At 29.4% G+C, this 19,893-nt stretch overlaps 1 long non-coding RNA gene and 2 pseudogenes across 1 annotated transcript; all 3 read left to right on the forward strand.

The window, feature by feature from the left end:
* The first annotated feature begins 5,714 nt into the window (after positions 1-5,714).
* On the forward strand, positions 5,715-6,551 carry LOC105141970 (uncharacterized). The gene is made up of 2 exons (XR_845489.1): positions 5,715-5,895; positions 6,270-6,551. It is a non-coding gene; the product is annotated as an uncharacterized LOC105141970 (long non-coding RNA).
* A 2,196-nt stretch (positions 6,552-8,747) lies between these two features.
* The window catches only part of LOC105141974 (dnaJ homolog subfamily B member 1-like), a 16,893-nt pseudogene continuing 5,747 nt past the window's right edge, over positions 8,748-19,893 (forward strand).
* The window catches only part of LOC105141973 (dnaJ homolog subfamily B member 13-like), a 9,053-nt pseudogene continuing 2,148 nt past the window's right edge, over positions 12,989-19,893 (forward strand).

A 19,893-nucleotide genomic window follows, 5' to 3' on the forward strand; every position in this document is an offset into this window, starting at 1 on the left:
TAATGAAAACTTAGCAAATAAATCACAAGTTGAGCCATCTTTTCTGAGTCGATGTTTGGGGTCGTGCAAATATTCTGTGAACCCTACGAGGCCTGTTAAGGATTTTGAATATCAACAAAATATCTGACATATCCACTTTTCATGTGTCAAAAAGGATTTTCCTCTTCAATCATGCTATATCTGTTAGTTCTGAATCCACAGGATAAGTAGCCCACATCAGGCTTATTATATATTATTATTATTATTACTACTATTATTATTATTTTAAGAAAAGATATCAAGAAAATATAAATTTGTTTTTTAAAAATTTTAAGATTTTGATCATTGGCTATCTATAAAAAAAATTATATTTAAAAAATTCAAATTAAACTTGGTAAATTTATTGAATTCACGACTTGAGACATAATACTAAGATAACCTTATAAAAACAAAATATAAAAAAACAAAGTATAGTGATTTTCAAGAAACATTAATTAAAAAAATAGAATTCTTTTGAATATTGCCTCAAATTAAATGTTAGAAGTTAAAATCAATAAATTTAATTTAATTTAATTCAAAAAAATAAAAAAAATTTAAAGAAGCGAAATTTAACAAAGACAGAGAAAAAAAAACCAAGGCTCTTAAGTGAATCTTGTAAATCCAAATTAAATTCTCAAACCCGCAATCTATTAAATTTCTAATCTAGACTCAACTCATGAGCTCAACACCTGAAAAAATAAATGTTAAGGGATGAAATCAATCAATTTAATTCAATTTAAAAATAAAATTCCTTCAAAAAAGCTAAATTCAATGAAAACAAAAACAAAACAAAAACCAAGACAACTCGTGTTATCAAGAAAATTAAAAAATATGATAGAAGATGAATTAAAAAATAACAAAATACTAGAAATTGGGAAAAAAAAAGAAGGAAAGAAAACAAAGAAACTTGTTTCAGTTTTGTAAACTTCAGTTAATCTCTTACACTTACAAATTATTAAATTATAGACCCAGACTCAACTGAAAAGCCAAACACTTAGCTAATTAAATGTTGAAGGATAGGATAAAAAAATTAATCTAAAAAAATATTGTAAGGTCAAAAAATACAATAATAAAAAAGGATTTGATTTGATAGGAAAATAACTAAAGAATGATGAAATTGCAAAAACCATCTAAAATAAAATAAAAACAAAAACAAAATCTAATAGATAAAAACATTGATTGGAGATGAAATTGAAAAAAATTCTAAATTTAATAAATTATTCTAAATAAGAAAATTGCAACAAAGAGAAAATTGATGAAATTGAAAAAACCTTTTAATATCAAAAAGTAATCCAAATTTAAAAAATTATAATAAAGAGAATAGAGATGAAATCTTAAGTGCAACAAACTTTAGGGTTAAATTCTTTTTTTTTTTAATTCGAGCATGAAAATTGGGTAAGAGAGAGGGAATAGAAAAAAAAAATACCACACGCGCCAAATCAACTGTCATAGTGCTACATGCATTGTTGATACGTAAAGAGAACGCTAAGATATTTTGGAAGCCATCCTGAAATCATGGTTTTGGCCACTAGATAGTACTGCACATGTTTTTTGAAGACGACTAATGTTATTGACTCGATTATTTTTTTAAATTAATTTTTTAAAATCACCCTATTATCTTATAACTACCAAATTACCACATTTAAATAATAAAAAAGATTCGAAGTCAAAAATAATTATTTTTAATTTTCAAAGACAATGAAGTAATTTACTTGTTTAAAACTCAAGTCAAAGAATAAAAACTCCGGTGATCCAAGTGATTTTTTTAATCTTTCATGTGCAATTAAATAATCATACTAGGCAAAGAAAATACAAAAATACTATCTAGCCCTCTCTTTCAAGTAATGTGTCTCATGAAAAATATCGTCATACCAGCATAAATCCAAGGTATGCTACTTTGCTTATCAAGAGATAAAATCAGCTTTTTATAGTGTGAATCCACAGTAAAGATCGATGTCTTGTAGTATAGAGTAAGTATGATTTATTAATGCGTTAGTTTCTCCTCTTTTTTTTTTTAAATTTAAAAATACACTAAATCAAACAAGTGATGATGGGGTCTGCGTATAAATATTAATCATGTTGATCACCAGTAATCATTTTGCCCATTGAGCTCCACAGATTAGCCAAAGAAAAGCATGATGAACAAATAAATATCAATAAATGAATCGATAAATTTAATTACTGCTGCAAACACCACCCAACATGCATTCATATCATCGAAGATTGTTTTGCATTGTCAGCTATAAATTATGGATATGATATTTTAAAGAACATGCAATTGGCTTCTATATTAGGTATGTGTGGCGAAGAGCTTTTTGTCATTCACTGAAATATTTCAAATCCAAGATCAGTTTTGTGGTGAAGAGTGCTTTGTTTGGGTTTGAGAGTTTACGTGTGGGGACGTTAGCCAAGTGCTTGTGTACGTGTACACGTGTATAAATACGTATATTATACGTATATTATATGCATACCTAATTGATGCCATATATACTTCTTCTTGGGATACGCATGCCACCTCTATGTAATATTTAGAATTGTTCATGCAAAGATCCTCTCCCTTGACTAATTCGAGTAGAAATTCCGTGGGAGTCGCTGTGTTATGATTTTGAAACTTGTTATTGTAAAGATGGAATTTTTATTTATTTTTATGTTTTAAAAGTGTTTTTTAAAAAAAATTTATTTTTTCTTTACTTTAAATTAATTTTACGAAAGTCAACAAACTTTGGTTGAAATAATGGAAATAATTTACTCAAAACGGTTTAGAGAAGTAAACGACATGTCAGATCATGTTTCCCCTCCCGCCCCGTGGCATTGGCGAAAGAAAAGCCCACCATCAAACATCACTTAGCTCCGGGCTTTACGAACCTGAAATCGAGTACATAATCAAGCCCAAGTGCTCTTAAAACCACGAGCCTCACTCAGTCCAGAACTACAACTTAAGCCCAGCCTAAACCTTTCTAATTTATTTATTTATTTACTAGACATGTTGCTCTGGGTTGCCACAGGCTAAAAAACAAATTTAAGCAAAAGAAGTGATAGGCTGGAAAAAATTCAAGTTTCAAGTAATTTGGTATATTGACAATTTAAATATTTATAGAAAAAAATAATACTAACTAAACTAACAAACAAGCAACAAAAAAAATTATTAACAAAAAGACTTGCAAAAGAAAATAATAGCATAAAAAATAGGATTAAAATCTTAGGAAAAAACTCAATAAGGAGGAAATATAAAAAACATTATTGCAAGCAAAACAAAATTGTAATTAAAATAACTAGAACCAAACTTAAAATATTAAAAAATCAAACAGGGTCAAATTAAAAATTATTTATAATATGATAGATTATTTATGGATTAAAAAATGGTAAGGATGAAATAAAAAAAAATATCAAGGGCTAACCAAATAGAATTAAATAATTCTATCTAATTAAAAATTATTTGTAATATGATAGATTATTTATGGATTAAAAAATGGTAAGGATGAAATTTTTTATCTAGATTCAATCAAAAAATATAATTTTCAACTAATTTAATTTTGAAGAATGAGATCTATAGAAAATTATTAATGAAAAAACTTGCACAAAAGAAATGAGGATAAAATTTAATAGAAAAAAATCAAAGGAAGATGCAATTTATTGAAAAAATAAATATTAATTAAAAAATAATGATCAAATTTTAAACATTAAAAAAATCATAGGTGATAAAATTAAAAAAATTTATAAAAATAAAAAAAAAAACCCTAATAAACATCATAAATATGGTCAAATCCTAAAAAGCTTGCAATCTATGAAACTCTAGATCCAAGTCCCATTAAAAAACTTATTATAAGATAATTCTAAAAACTTGTCATGGCAAAAAAAAAAAGATAACAAAAAAGGCCTTAAGTGAACTCAACAACCAACTCAGGTCAACAAATCAAACACATGACCTAGATATAAAATTGAGATGACTCTATAAATAAGAAAGCAAAAAAGAAAACACTAGTAAAAAAAAATGTAAAAAATACTTTAAAAAAGATGAAAGTCAAATTAGGCTAATTATTCAAATTTATTAGCAGGATTATAAGACTAGGGTAACCTCATTAAAGTCAAACTCAAAAAAATAAAAAAATAAAAATTTTAATCAAACAAACATTGAAAGGTGAAATTGAAAAAATAATCAATAGAAGAATTTTTTTTTAATATCAATTAAAAGAATTAGAACTAAATTTAACATAAAAATTAAATGTTTTGGGAAAAATCAAATGAAATTAAATATTTAGAGATGGAATTGTAAGAAACAAATCTATAAAGAAGATGATTAAAAAATAACAATTAAAAGAATTAGGATTAAATTTAATATAAAAATTTAACAAAAATAAATGTTTAGAGATGGAATTAGAAAAAAAAAAACAAATTAATCAAGAAAATGATTCAAAACAAAACAAATAAAAATTTAAAAAATCAATTAATTAGGGATAAAATCAAAAACAAAATCTTCACAGAATTTTTGCAATTTATTTGTTTTTATTTGATAGTTACAACTGTCGGAGTCATCCTCGCGCACCATCAAGAGATGGTTAAATGGCTGAAGCGTGCGAGGCACACACCAACAACTTTTTTGTTTTTTTATGCAAAAATCAAAAATGCACTTAGAACTAAATACTTTTAACAAACAAAACATGGTGAAATTACAACCAAGCCTATGAAGTCAAGGTTAAAAAAATTTAAATTGTAAAGATAATGTAGTAATTCAACTGTTAGATAAAATATGAAAATACAAAATCATTCTTATGCAAAAGTCATTGAATTATTTTATTAAAGGGTGACATTAATAATTTTACTATGCATTACAAAACATATTTTTCAAAATAATTTTACTTAATTCTTAAAAAATATTTATATCATAATGAAAAAACCATCTTACATCTGAAGCAAATCCTAAAGATAAATTCATAAAGAAGCAAAATAATAATTACATTATTATAATAAATAGTAATATATGTCTTGGGTATAATGACATCACTAGGGTTATTAATTTCTTTGGATAATTTAAAGCTAGGTTATTTTAATCTTCATCTTTCTAATATGAAGATTAATTCTTTATGTTATATTTAACTAAAAATAAATTGAAATTTTTGTTTATTACCATAAATAAATTTAACTGAAATAGATAAGATTGAATGTAAATTGAAATTTTTTTTTATTATCTTAAATTTAACTGAAATAGATAAGATTGAATATATATATTTTTAAAAAAAAAACTTTATTAGAATTGATAGATCAATTCCATGATTTGTTGATTTGAAATTTAATGTAGTTAGATTTGATTTTTAATTAATATTTTTTAAAATAATATTATTTTTTTTAGATAATGGTATAGAGTAACATGTTAACATGTTAATTCTTACTCGGATGATAATTCATTTTCATGGATTGAAAGGAGAATACTGCTCAAGTTTCAATTTGAAAATGATAGACAAGTCTTGCCAAGCCTTTGCAAAGTGAGTGGTGACCTAAAAGAAACAACAATGAAGATTCCGCCAACACAATGCCCAAAATACCCTTCACATTAGAGGCCTGAAAACCAAATCCTAAACAATAACCAAGGCAAAATATCACAATTCCACATAGGGTGATTTAGTCAATATACAAAAACCGCCCAGGAAGGCAGTTATATTCCGGTTCCACTTCTCATTAGGTTTAGGAATCTCTTCATAGTTACTTCAAAATCGTAACACATATCGCATAGAACTACTCCCTGTTTTACTGTAATTGAGATTCAAGAGCAAGGAGAAAGACAATGGGAGATTGCAAGCCATTAGGGTTTTTGTTAGGACTTCCCTTTGCATTGCTTGCATTAGTTTTGTCCATTGTTGGTACAGTAATATGGCTCATTGGGTGAGTCCGTTCATTTTCTCTTCTTGTTTTCTTGATTACAATCTCAAGAATTTGATTCCATACCTGTTCATGAACCATGCTAGTTTGATCTACGTCAAGAAAATTGATCATGGCATTGATTTCTTTTTCTCTTTTTCTTGATTTAGTTTGATCTTGACTCTGTCCATTGCCTTTTGCTTGTTTGGTGCCCAGAAAAGTATAATGTATAGTGTTGATTTTTTCAATAAAAAACTGGGCGGTTTTGACTTAAGATTGATTTGAAGAAAACCCAGATGATAATATCATGTTTTTATTTATTTATTTTATAGCAAATAACTATCATTTTTTTGCGTGATTGACACTCTTTTTTTTTAATCTTTTTTGATGTAATGTAGGACAATATTGAGTTGCTTGTGCCCATGTTGTGTATGCTGTGCAGCTCTGGCCAATTTTGCAGTGGATATGGTGCATCTTCCTGTTAGGATACTTGGATGGTTCACTGATCAAATCCCTTGTTAATGCTGCTGCTGCTGATAATTTCTATTTTCTCTTTTTGCTAATTCCATATTCCATCCATAATCTTCTGTTGGAAATTTTTTATGCCCAAATAAACTTTGTAATTCCTCTAATGGTTTGATATATATCTTGTTTATGCTCATTTCGAACTTTGGAATTTACTAATTTATAGATAAATAGTGATAGGAAAAGCTTTTGAAATTCAAGATTTCATTATCTTACTAACGTGGGTTTAATGGCTTTTTTTCTTTCAAAATCATTGCTTTCGTGGCTCATTGAAACATATGTTATGGATTTAGAGTTTGTTTGTTATTGAGTTTAAAAAATAATTTTGAAAATTCTTGAAATTCTTTTTTTTTTCAATTTTTTTTATAATTTTGGATTGTTTTGATATAATGATCTTAAAAATAAATTTGAAAATAAAAAAATATTATTTTGATTTATTTTAAAAAAATTACTTTAAAAAATAAACTTTGTAATTCCTCTAATGGTTTGATATCTTATTTATGCTCATTTCAAGCTTTGGAATTTACTAATTTATAGATAAATAGTGATAGGAAAAGCTTTTGAAATTCAAGATTTCATTATCTTACTAATGTGGGTTTAATGGCTTTTTTCCTTTCAAAATTATTGGTTTCGTGGTTCATTGAAACATATGTTATCTATTTAGAGTTTCTTTGTTATTGAGTTTAAAAAATCATTTTGAGAATTCTTGAAATTCCTTTTTTATGATTTTGGTTTGTTTTCTTGTGATGAACTCAAAAATAAATTTGAAAATAAAAAAATTAGTAAAACAAAATATTTTTTATACTATTATGTTATTGTTTGTATTGATACAAAATTCCTTTAAAAATTCTATACAGACTTTTCTATTTTAAAATGATTTATTTTATTTTATAAATGCTAATGAAAACTCAATCCACTTTCATAAGTAATTTCAAGAGTTTTTGATATTAGAAAGTATTTTTTATTTCTTAAATGATAAATTCTATAAATTATGAAAAACACAAAATATGTTGGAATTATTACAAAAATCTTTGAGTTAAATTGTAAAATACCCCTAAAAAAAAAGGAACCTCTAGACTAAAAAGTTCCTGGTTTTGGCTCTGAACAATATAATTTTTTATTGTGCCTCTTCAATTTGGTTACTTCAGAAAAACTGTAAAACCACTCCCAATTCCTATCCTTTTCTCTACCAACCAACATATGAAAAAATGCTTACTCTGAGATTGAGAGGATTTTAAGTATTTTTCCATTAATTTCTCGATTAATTTTGAAGAGAAGGAACAAATTCTAAAAATCATATTGTTTGGAGGGTAAGATCATGGATTCTCTAGTTCAGGGTGTTTATTCCCCCCTCATGTTCAAAGGGGTATTTTACAATTTATATAGCCATATTTTTAGAGCTCTAAAAAGGTCATATGAATTTATACAGGTAATTTTAGTTCAATTTTGAAAGTTTTTTGTTTATGTAATTCCTAAAATTAACCTATTTCAAGTTTGGTTAGGTATTACATACTCGACCATATAATTATTTTCAGAATCACACTAAGACTAAGCTAGATTAGGTTTTTAAAATATTTATGAATGTGGTTCTCAAAATTTATTTAATTTATTAGCCCCAACAAGATTTTGGATCACTTCATATTATTTTCTATTTGTCTCGATATTTGTTTATTTAATGTTAAAGAAAAATTAAAGAAATGCTCCTTGACATCAAATTTACGAGAAAAATCCTTACTATAAGGATGGAATTGATGAGATGGAGTGAAGTTTTTATTTTAAATTATAATTTTATTGATCTGTAATCCCAGCTTCCATGCATCTTTCTAGAAGCAAGATTTTGATCGATTATGACAAAGGAACTTCATAATGTTGCAATATCAGTTCTTCACAATGCACCTCTGAACTAGCATAACTCATCAAAGCTCCCTCAATTAATTTCAAAACTGGTTATGGTTATGGTATATTTTTGTAAACTTGGGGTATTGAGAAAAATATAGTATAATCTAAAAATATAATGATATTTTTTTATTTTAATATTAAAATAATAATATATTATATAATATGCGGTCACTCAAGATAAATATCAAATATATTAATATAAATTAATCTAATATGTTAATATTTTAATATTAAAAAAATATTATTTAATACATTATTATATTATTATTTTTTAAAAATATCCAATATATATTATATTTTAATCTCATAATTAATTTTTTCAATTAAAAGCAAGAACCGAGTTAATGATTTAATTGTAAACTAGAAGAAGTTTAGAATAGAACAGTGTAGAGTGTTCCAGAAACAACCACACTGTTCTATTTTAAACTATAAACTTCTATTTTAAACATGTTACTCAAATAATCAAAAACCAAAAGAAAAAGATAAATTGATACTCTGTTATTTTTTGAATTAGAAAAACAAGGATAAGCAAGGTGAAGAAGAGAAAGAGAGGAGGTAGCGGTATCACCATGGGAGTGGATTACTACAAGATATTACAAGTTGATAAGACTGCTAAAGATGATGATTTGAAAAAAGCTTAGAGGAAATTAGCCATGAAGTGGCATCCTGATAAGAACCCAAATAACAAAAAAGAAGCCGAAGCAAAGTTCAAGCAAATTTCTGAAGCTTATGAGGTATGTACCTGCCTGCCTTTAACAGTTCAAGATTATATTTTGTGATCTGGGTTTGTTGTTAAACTGGATTATCTTGCTCAAATTTGTGAACTTTTATTAATTTATCGAAAAATGTTTTCCTTATTGGGATTTCATGGTTAAAATTCTTGGATTTGTAGTTTTTTGTGCTTTTTTTAACTGTTATCTTGAGGAACTCTCTGTTTCGTATTAGAAAATGTTCAAATTTGATGGCTTTTATTCATGTTGGATAAAATAAAGTTTCTAACTTTATTGGGATTTCATGGTTAAATTTCTGGGATTTTTAGTTTATTCTGTTCGTTACTATGATCATTATAATTATCTGGTTCTTATAAGTCAGCAACACCATAGTTTCAATCTTTAATGGCGTATATCAACATAGAAACTTTGGAGTTTTAGCTGGGATTTTCAGTCATTGATGTCAATGGGAATTTTCTCTGTAAAATTGGGATTACTAGTGAAGATTGTTTATTTGATTGATTTTGTATTGAAACTCAATGTTTTTTTATGCAGGTCCTTAGTGATCCACAAAAAAGAGCAGTGTACGACCAATATGGTGAAGAGGGTCTAAAGGGGCAAGTACCACCACCTGGTGCTGGTGGAGCTTCATTCTTCTCCACGGGAGATGGGCCTACAACATTTCGGTTCAATCCCCGCAACGCTGATGATATTTTTGCCGAATTTTTCGGGTCTTCGGGTCCATTTGGAGGGATGGGAGGTGGCAGTGGAGGCATGAGAGGGACAAGGTTCCCAGGTGGGATGTTTGGTGATGCTATCTTTAGTTCTTTTGGTGAAGGAGGTGGAGGTTCAATGCATCAAAGTGTTCCTAGAAAAGCTCCTCCAATTGAGAAAAGGCTGCTTTGTAGTCTTGAGGAGCTTTACAAGGGAGCTACCAAAAGAATGAAGATATCTAGGGACATTGTCGATGCAAGTGGGTAAGTATATATCTTCTTACATTAATTATCTTGCTATAGGTTTGTTTCTGAAGTATGGTTCCCTTTAGTTTGTGTGAATTTCTGCTAGGGGTTTCTGCCTATCAAATTGAGCATCAAGTTTTTCCCTTTTGATTTTCCACATGTAATTGCCTAATGGGAGGTGCTGGCTAGATCAAAGAATAAATGCATGTTGTTTTCGTGGATTTTACTTGCTGTCCATGATCATAACACAAGAGATTTGATCTCTGTTGTGAGCGATTCATGGGATTAGTTGCCAGATCAATTCACAATCTAGCTAAAGTCTTGGAGCTTTTTTGAATGATGTTTATGCGCAGAGCATTAGTTGCTAGATCATTTCACTAAACTTGCACTTTTCTTCTGGTGCAGCAAGACCATACAAGTGGAGGAGATTCTAACCATTGACATAAAGCCTGGTTGGAAGAAGGGCACAAAGATCACCTTTCCTGAGAAAGGGAATGAGCAGCCGAATTCAACACCAGCAGATCTAGTTTTCATTATTGATGAAAAACCTCACCCTGTGTTCACTCGTGATGGAAACGACTTGATTGTCACACAGAAGATTCCCTTAGCTGAAGCCTTGACGGGTTACACTGTCCATCTCACCACCTTAGATGGAAGGAATTTGACCATTCCGATTAACACCGTGATTCATCCAAACTATGAGGAGGTTGTCCCAAGGGAAGGGATGCCAATCCAAAAGGACCCAACAAAGAGAGGAAATCTGAGGATCAAGTTCAACATCAAGTTTCCATCAAGGTTAACTGCAGAGCAGAAGGCAGGAATCAAAAAACTCTTGGGCTGAGAACATCAATGCCAATATTTAATGTACAACAAATCTCCATAGAAATGGAGCAGTTTTGTAAATACAAATTACATAGAACGTAGTATTTTGATTGGTTCTTTTTTATACAGAACTTGTTATATATGCACCCAGTTTCTAATAGTTTCTGTTTCAGAGCAAGAATGCCATCTTTCTAAATACATCGATGTGCTTAAAGGTGTACTGAGGAACTTATCAGTTACAATTTCAATTAAAATTAGCTCTTGTTGATTTTTGTTGCATCCTTGTTTTCTGTCTCTTTAGTTCAGAACAGTGTGCCATCAACTTTATGCAAAGATGGTGAATATGAGTGGATTCCTACAAGAAGGCGACATGGTTAAAATCAGCTGTGCTAAACGGTCTTTTTTCTTTATTTCCCCTTTCAAGAACAAGAAACGTGCTATTACAAAACCATGGTGATTCCGCAAGATGCAGAATCTCACTCATGAAAAACCAAATCCACACAACCACCTTGTTTTGAGAGTAATGGAATCCAACCAACGTATATTTTCTTCAAATGAAAGAATTTTATTAATCAGAATCAACTTATTAAATAACGTGACAGTTTTCAGCGCATCGAGCTTAATAAAATCATCAATGATCAGTAATTGTTTTTACTTTTTGGAGATCAAGCATACGTAGCTTATTTGCTTTTGTTAGCATGTGTTTAGTGACTAAATGTTCCATTGATTCACTGTTACTTCCTTCAGTCCAAAGTAACATAAAATTAGGTTCACAACTTGGTGCTTATTTTCTCTGCTGTGGTTGAACTTTTTTTTTTTTTTAAAAAAAAATTATAATATTTTTGAATTATTTTCATGTACTAATATCAAAAATTAAAAAAAAAATATTATTTTCATGTATTTCTAAATGAAAAATATTTTGAAATGAAAAAATATATTTTTGAAATGCAATTTTTATCACAACCTCAGAAAAATATTTTGAAATGCAATTTTTATCACAACCTCAAACAAGCACTTATTACTATTTTTTTGTATTTAAAGCTGTATTTCAATGTATTTTAATAGTATGTTTGACTTGAAAAAAATATTAAATTGATTTTTTTAGTATTTTTTGATTATATTGATGAGTTAATGCTAAAAATAAAATAAAAATTAATATATTTTTAAATAAAAAATATTTTTAAAAAATATCTTTTATTACAATATCAGCATTTAAAAATCATTTTACATTATAATAGCTTCTGTTTTTGCTCTGGGCTATATAATTTTGTTCTGGGCTCCATTCAGATATTATAATAGCTTCTGTTTTTGCTCAACCACGTAGAAAAAACTGTTTAGCTAGCTATATAATTTTGTTCTGGGCTCCATTCATAACTGCATTTCAAACCTTACTTATATAAAAGATAAAATATTTGGTTTTTTGAGGTGATTTGTTTATGCGGCAATGACTCTTTAAAAAAAAAATTATGTTTTTAAATTTTTTTAATATGATGATTTTAACAATAAATTTTAAAAAATAAAAAATATTATTTTAATATATTTTCAAATAAAAAATATTTTAAAAAACAATTGTTAATGCAATATCAAACACTATCTTTATTTATTAATATATGCTTTTCATATAAAAATTTATCTTACTAATAATATTAATTAAACATCTATTTTTTAAAAACCTATGTTTTTAAAATTACAATAAAAAATATATTTTAAAAAAATTACTTTTTTTAATCCATAACTATAAAAAATAGCATAATGACAAACAAAAACTACCCTTTTCTTAGCCTTGTAATTCATTCACAGTCACACCTTTTCATGAAATTATTCTCCAAAAATATGGAAAATAGAGCAACACCAACATAAAACAACGGAACATAGTGGTTTCTATCTATTATATCCGTGCAATTATTAAAAGAAAAGGATAAAATGTAAATTAAAAAGCCTATTCGAATATATAATTAAATAAATTTAAAATTATATATCTTACTAAAAAAATATTAACAATAACTAAAATTAAAATTAAAAAATAAATATAAATCAAAGTATTTAATTTTAGTGACCTTCTGTATTTCCTAAATTTTTTTAACAGCTTATAGTCATTGAGTTTTCTTCATTTGAAGTATGCTAGCTACGTAGGAAATTAACTTTTCCTATAAGTAGAGCTGTTGCCTTGCACTGGGCTAGAACAGTTCTCTTTGCCCTCCTTTCATCTACCTTCTATCAACGACATGACTAGTCATAGTAGGGCAGCAGTTGATGCTATCTTTGCTGAATCTTTCGGGTTTAATAGCCCAAATCAAAACAGGAGAGGAACAGAGTTCTCCATTAGCATACAGGGTGATGGTATCGTTAGATCTTTTGAAAAAAGTGTCGTGGTTAGTGCTCCTGGAAAAGATCCTGCAATTAAGCACACCCTGTCTTGTAGTCTTGAAGAGCTTTATCAAGGGGCAACCAAGAGGTAAAAATAAATAGACAAGTAGCTGATCGAAAGGGTTAAGTGTCCTAAACATCACCTTTTCGGTCCCGTTTTATGTTCAACTGCCATTCTGTAGTTTTGATCAACCATGTTGACTCTGATCAACTGGTCCTGGGCTTGATATGCTTTCTTGTTGTCATAGATTTGTGTGAGATAGTTATTTTTCATCGTTTTACTGTCTACTGAAAGGTCCAAGAGCTTGGTTAATGGTGTTTCTTGTGCTCTTTCTTTTTTGTGGGATGGAGCGCAGCTTGACCAGGGAAATAGAGGAGATTCTAACCATTGACACAGCCTGGTTGGAAGAAAGGCACGGAGATCACTTTCGAAGAGAAAGGGAACGAAAGACCAAATGTAACACCTGCTGATGTTGTCTTCATTGTTGATGAAAAACCCCTCTCTGAGTTTACTCGTGATGGAAATGACTTGATCGTCACCCGAAGGATTTCTGTAACTGAAGCCTTTACAGGCTACACTGGCCGTATTATTACCTTAGATGGCAGGAGTTTAACCCTTCCGATCAATGCTGTGATCCATCCCAACTATCCGAAGGTTGTCCCGAATGAAGGGATGCCGATCCTCGGCGATCCATCAAAGAGAGGGGTTTTGAAAATCAAGTTCGATATCAGGTTCCCAACAAGGATTAATGCACTACAGAAGGCTGGAATCAGGAGACTCTTTGGTCCTTGAGATCTCTAAATCAGTATGTGAGAAATCTCATATGGGAAGGAAGCCTTTGGATTGTTATCGTCTTGCTGCAGTTTGTGTGTGTGTGTGAAGTATGGCATCTTTCTGAGATGTTGACTGCAGGGTTTGACCATTTTCTTCATAATGTTCTCAATGAAAACTGGTTTCCCTTGATTCTTGTTGAATCTTTCCTTTCGTAGCAGTAAAAGGTACAATTTGAAAGAGCATCTACTTCATTTAATTTCTCATATTATGATAAAAACTTGTGCCGATGGATGAGATTCAAAAATATATAATTTATATAATTTTTTTTATGTTGTTGAATATCTAGATCGATCAAAAAATAGTTGATTGCATGATCTATTGAAATTTAGACTACATCAGAAAACAAATAATTAAGAAAACTCTATATACTCTTGTTAAACTACTTTAATCTAATAAGTCAATTAGATTGATCTAACTTTTAATCTAGATGTAATTTTAAAAAATATATATTTTAAAATTAATCTAATTGATCCAATAAATCAACTTATAATCCCGTTAAAATCTAATTTTATTTTAAAAAATTCTTCCAAATATTTTTATTTTGAATTAATCTACATTTAAATCGGTCCAAGCTGAATTTAGTAACTTGGCGCTGAATACTACAAAAGATAATCAAGTCGATTCAAGGGTATGACCCAACCATAAGCTAAAGGACCAAACTAGAGGAAGATTAAAAGTATAAGGATGGATTTAACAGCAACACAAAGCAAGGTACAATGAAGAATATAGGTGCAAATTTAGCATTAACCCAACTCCTAAACACCACAAGCCCCCACATATTACTACTCTACCTCCACCATCATCACATCACCGTAAATTAACATAACAAGAGCGAGCGAGCAAAGCACCCGAAAGTTCTAGTTCATTGACATCTTGATTGATCTCCATTACAGTGAAGGTGATATATAGCTTTGCACAGGCACTGATTCCTCTATAAATACATGAACTTCAACTACATAGGAGTGCAATAAAAGGACATGCGATGTAAGAAACATGAGCTGCCCCGTAATAAAACCTGTTGTTGCCTCTACCTTCCTCTCGGTTCCTTCTCCTTCTTCTGTAACCCGAGCTCGGAGGAGGTTAAATTGAGAAATTGAGTATTTCGCATGCATCAACAATTCTCTAAAAACTATAAGGCTATTTTGTGAAATCACCCTAACATTGTTGACAGAAGATTTGGAGCCATAATCTGGATCCCCATTTTGTTCTCCATCTCTCTCCCTGGTTCCATCCCCATCCAAGTCCTCATTGATGTATTCTTCAGTATGTATGAGATGGATACATTGGATTTCTTGACCCTTAGAACTACAGCAGCTGTTGTTGTAATATAGTGCATCCTTGTAATGGCGGATTTTCTGAATCCATTCACTAAAATGTAGCTTTTCATCATTTTTCTTTAATGCCATAGTATATGTGTTTGTTAATGCAATTCACTGATAAAATCATATCATTGATGGGCTAGCTTGACTTGTTTCTTGATATTGATGCACCTCGTCAGCCACTCGAAAGCAAATAAATGTTGGTGTGAATGGAAAGTTATGTTGTTGAAATTTCTAAGCCAAGAGTTATGTAAGTTAAAATTCCATTTAAATAGAGTTGTGTTTTTTTTTAAACTATAAATATATCTTTTGTTTTAAAAAGTTAACGTTATTAACATTAGTAACATTAAAACAAATTGCTAGTATTTCTAAAACTCTTCCTTTTTATCTTGTATTGTTGTTAAGATTTGTTTGAAAATGGTTATGATTGTTTTTTAAAAAGTTTTTTATATTAAAATATATTAAAATAAATATTTTTATTTTTAAAAAAATTTTAGTAAAAATATTTAAATGTTTTAAAAACACGACTTATATTTTCAAATGTGGTCTTAAAATCACTCTCTACTTTAAATAACATATAAATATTCTTTATTATGATATTAATAATAAGAGATTCAATATATTTGAAAAAAAAATTGCAATTATATTGTTAGCACCTCAGGAATAAATTGTTTTTAAGATACTAGATCGTGCCAGTTTTAAAACAACTTAAAGTATTCCAACAATGAATATCATTGCAAGCGGGAAAAAAACAAGAAATCACACTATTACCTGTTAGGTTGTGTGGTTAGTGTTTCAAAATTAAAGAAAAAAAAGAGGATAAAGAGATAAAAATGTGTCTGATTGAAGAAATTAAGACAAAAACATAAAATAAATATATTTTTAGTATAGTTTTAAGTAAATTTATGTGTTTTTAAGATAAAAAATACAATATAAAATGTCATATCTATCCTAACTTAATTTGAAATTATCACAAAAAAACATGTCGTTTGTTTTGTCTTGATATAATAATCAAACACTATCTAATTAACTTTATCTTATGCTGCCCTTTAAGAATTTCAACATTTTCAGTTAGCATTTTAAGCAAGGACTGTCGTTTTTCCATGGAGCTTTACCATGTAATGCTCAGCCCCTGATAAAAATTAAGAACAAACAAGCATCAAAGCACACGGAATTTGAGCAGAAAATCAAGGCACTGCTAAAAATATAAAATGCACTCATATTGCCTGCAATGCTAGGATTTCTAACCTCTTTGGGCTTCATTATAACATTATCAGGATTGTCTATTTTTATAATATTTTATTTATAATTTAATAGGTTTAGTGTTCTTAAAGTTGGCTATCCATTTTGTGCATAATAATCTCAAATAGCTTTATTTTTGGTACCTGAAACTGTAGTTTTGGGGTTTATGTAAGTTACTTACAATTTCCCAAAAGTGAAACTCCTGTTTAATCGTACATTTCACCCTTTAATCTTGAAATTTTGTTAATGCAGTCCTTTTACTCTCTTTGTTTTTCGCTTAAGTCCATTTTTATTACTCTGAATACATTATAATATAGTATCAAAAAGTTTTTATCCAAACCATCAACTTTGTTATCTAATCTTTATGCGTAAATCTTTAAAATCATTAGTGATTAATATAAAAATCATTCTAGAATTTTTATTCTACACTCTGGGATTTTAAGTTTAGATATTATTAACATCATATCAAGATTTTACTAATAAAAACGACGAGGAGTCTTATTAATCTTACCCTCTTCATCTTCTAATTAAATAAATTAATTGAAGAAAAAGTTGAGCATAGATTGTGAGGGAGAATGGTATAAAATTCATTTCACAGCTTAATTTCCACAGAGTCCAACAACTTCGGCTTTAAGGTATGCCTTTATTTGTAAGCCATTCACTGTCCTTCAATTTTCCTACAACTAAAAGCATAGGACAGTTACTTTCAAGGAGAGCTGTTGCGTGACACTGAGCTGCAAGAAGTCTCTTTGCCTTCCTCTCTCATCAAGATTCTATCGAGGAAAAATGTTCTTTACTAATAATAGCCCAGATCAAAACTGGAGAGGAACGATGTTCTCCACTGATAGTAGCCAAAATCAAAACTGGAGTGGAACAGTCTTCTCCAATAACGTATATGGTGGTGATGATGACATCGTTAGATCTTTTGCACAACGTTTCGGGGTTAGTGCTAAAGATCCTGCAATCAAGCACACCCTGTCTTGTAGTCTTGAAGAGCTTTATCAAGGGGCTACCAAGAGGGTAAAAATAACTAGACTAGTGGCTGGTCGAAGTGGGTAAGTGTCCTAGACATCACCTTTTTTGTCCTTTTTTATGGTCAACTACCATTCTGTAGTTTTGATCAAACATGTTGACTCTGATCAACTGGTCCTGGGCTTGATATGCTTGCTTGTTGTCAAAGATTTGTGTGAGATAGTTATTTTTTTTTATCATTTTACAGTCTACTGAAAGGTCCAAGAGCTTTGTTAATGATGTTTCTTGTGCTCTTTCTTTTTTGTGGGATGGAGCGCAGCTTGACCAGGAAAATGGAGGAGATTCTAACCATTGCACAAAGCCTGGTTGGAAGAAAGGCACGAAGATCACTTTCGAAGAGAAAGGGAACAAAAGACCAAATGTAACACCTGCTGATGTTGTCTTCATTGTTGATGAAAAACCCCACTCTGAGTTTACTCGTGATGGAAATGACTTGATCGTCACTCGAAGGATTTCTGTAACCGAAGCCTTTACAGGCTACACTGTCCGTATTATTACCTTAGATGGCAGGAATTTAACCCTTCCGATCAATGATGTGATCCATCCCAACTATCAGAAGTTCGTCCCGAATGAAGGGATGCCGATCCTCGGCGACCCAACAAAGAGAGGGATTTTGAAAATCAAGTTTGACATCAGGTTCCCAACAAGGGTTAATGCAGAGCAGAAGGCAGGAATCAGGAGACTCTTTGGTCCTTGAGATCTCTATGTCAGCACGTGAGACATCTCCTATGGGAAGGAAGCCTTTGGAATGTGAGACATATCCTATGTGAAGGAAGCCTTTGGATTGGTATCCTCTTGCTGCAGTTTGTGATAAATTGCAGTGGTATTTGACAGTTTCAAACTTTTAAGTTGTGTTATATATATATATATATATATATATATATATATATATGAAGTATGAAATCTTTCTGAGATGTTTAATGTAGGGTTTGGCCAACTTCTCCTTTATGGTGTCGATGGAAAATGCGTCCCCTTGATTGCTGTTGAATTCTTCCTTTCTTCAGTTCAAAAGGTCGAGCTTGGAGAGCATTTCCCTCCGGCCATATCCTGAAACATGAGTCACTTCCCTGTAAATGACACCTTCCAGGATTAATTTCCTGCTTCCCATCCCAAACCATCACTATTTGTCAAACAATGAAATAAAACTCAGATATGATTATATTATTCATTAACTTATATTTTTAATTAAGTTTCTCACACTTGAAATTTATATGAATTTATATTAAATATGATATCAAAAAATTAATTTAATTTAAAATTTTAAAATATTAAATAAAATTTGAAGATATAATTTATATAATTTTATTATAATAATTAATAATTCAATGTGTTAAAATATAAAAGCAATCGTGCGTGATGTTCCAGCAGCTACTCTATTTTATGATCTAGCTATTAAAGGCTCTCATGTACTATAATATTTCAATCATTTTATTCACAAAACAATTACTTATAAAATTCTCACAATTTATGAAGCTAGCACCACAAACTTATACCATCGTAACTCAAATCAAATACTGTTTACATCACTGATTCAATTTAAAGAACTCCCCGATTTTTTTCTTAGTTTGGACGGCCACCTTCATCACAAGCCACCATGATTTTCTTGCTCTCTCCTTCTTCCTTTGCTTCTCTCTGGCTGTCTTTACTTTTCTTCTTTTCATCTCCTTTTAATACATTATTTAAAAACACAGTGCAAATTATATCTTTTAAAAATTTAAAATTTTTTTTATTAAAATTTAAAATATTTTATATATTTTAAATCATTTTAATATGCTGATATTAAAAATAAATTTTAAAAAATAAAAAAATATTTTTGACAAAGTATTTCAGCACAAAAAATTATTTGAAAATTAACCCTAACCATATTATTAAACAAGCTTTTAATCACATTTAAGGCTATGTTTGTTATCAAGTAGTTTTCACGTTAATAATAAATTAAACATGGCAACATGTTTGGTATTAAAGAAAATAAAGTTTTATACTGCAAAATAAGTTTAATACTTGATTTTATATTGTAATTTTAATTTTTTTTTAATTGAGATTCTTAATTATTTTTTACTAATCTTTTTTTATTTTTCTTAAAAAACTTCAAATATTTTATCTAAACATTTTATATTTATTTTTTTATAATTAAACTTTAACTATAATTTTTATCAAATACATCTTTAAATCCAATTTTTTTCTAAACAACAAAGGGTGTTCTCCCCATTCTTAAACTAGCCTCACCACCCCCTTTAACTCTGAATCTCTTGCAATTTAAAGGAAAAACTAGAGGAAACCACCCCAAAACCAACCCCCCCCCCCCCCCTCCA

This window comes from Populus euphratica, unplaced genomic scaffold, assembly GCF_000495115.2.
Source record: "Populus euphratica unplaced genomic scaffold, PopEup_1.0 scaffold197.1, whole genome shotgun sequence".
NCBI lineage: Eukaryota > Viridiplantae > Streptophyta > Magnoliopsida > Malpighiales > Salicaceae > Populus > Populus euphratica.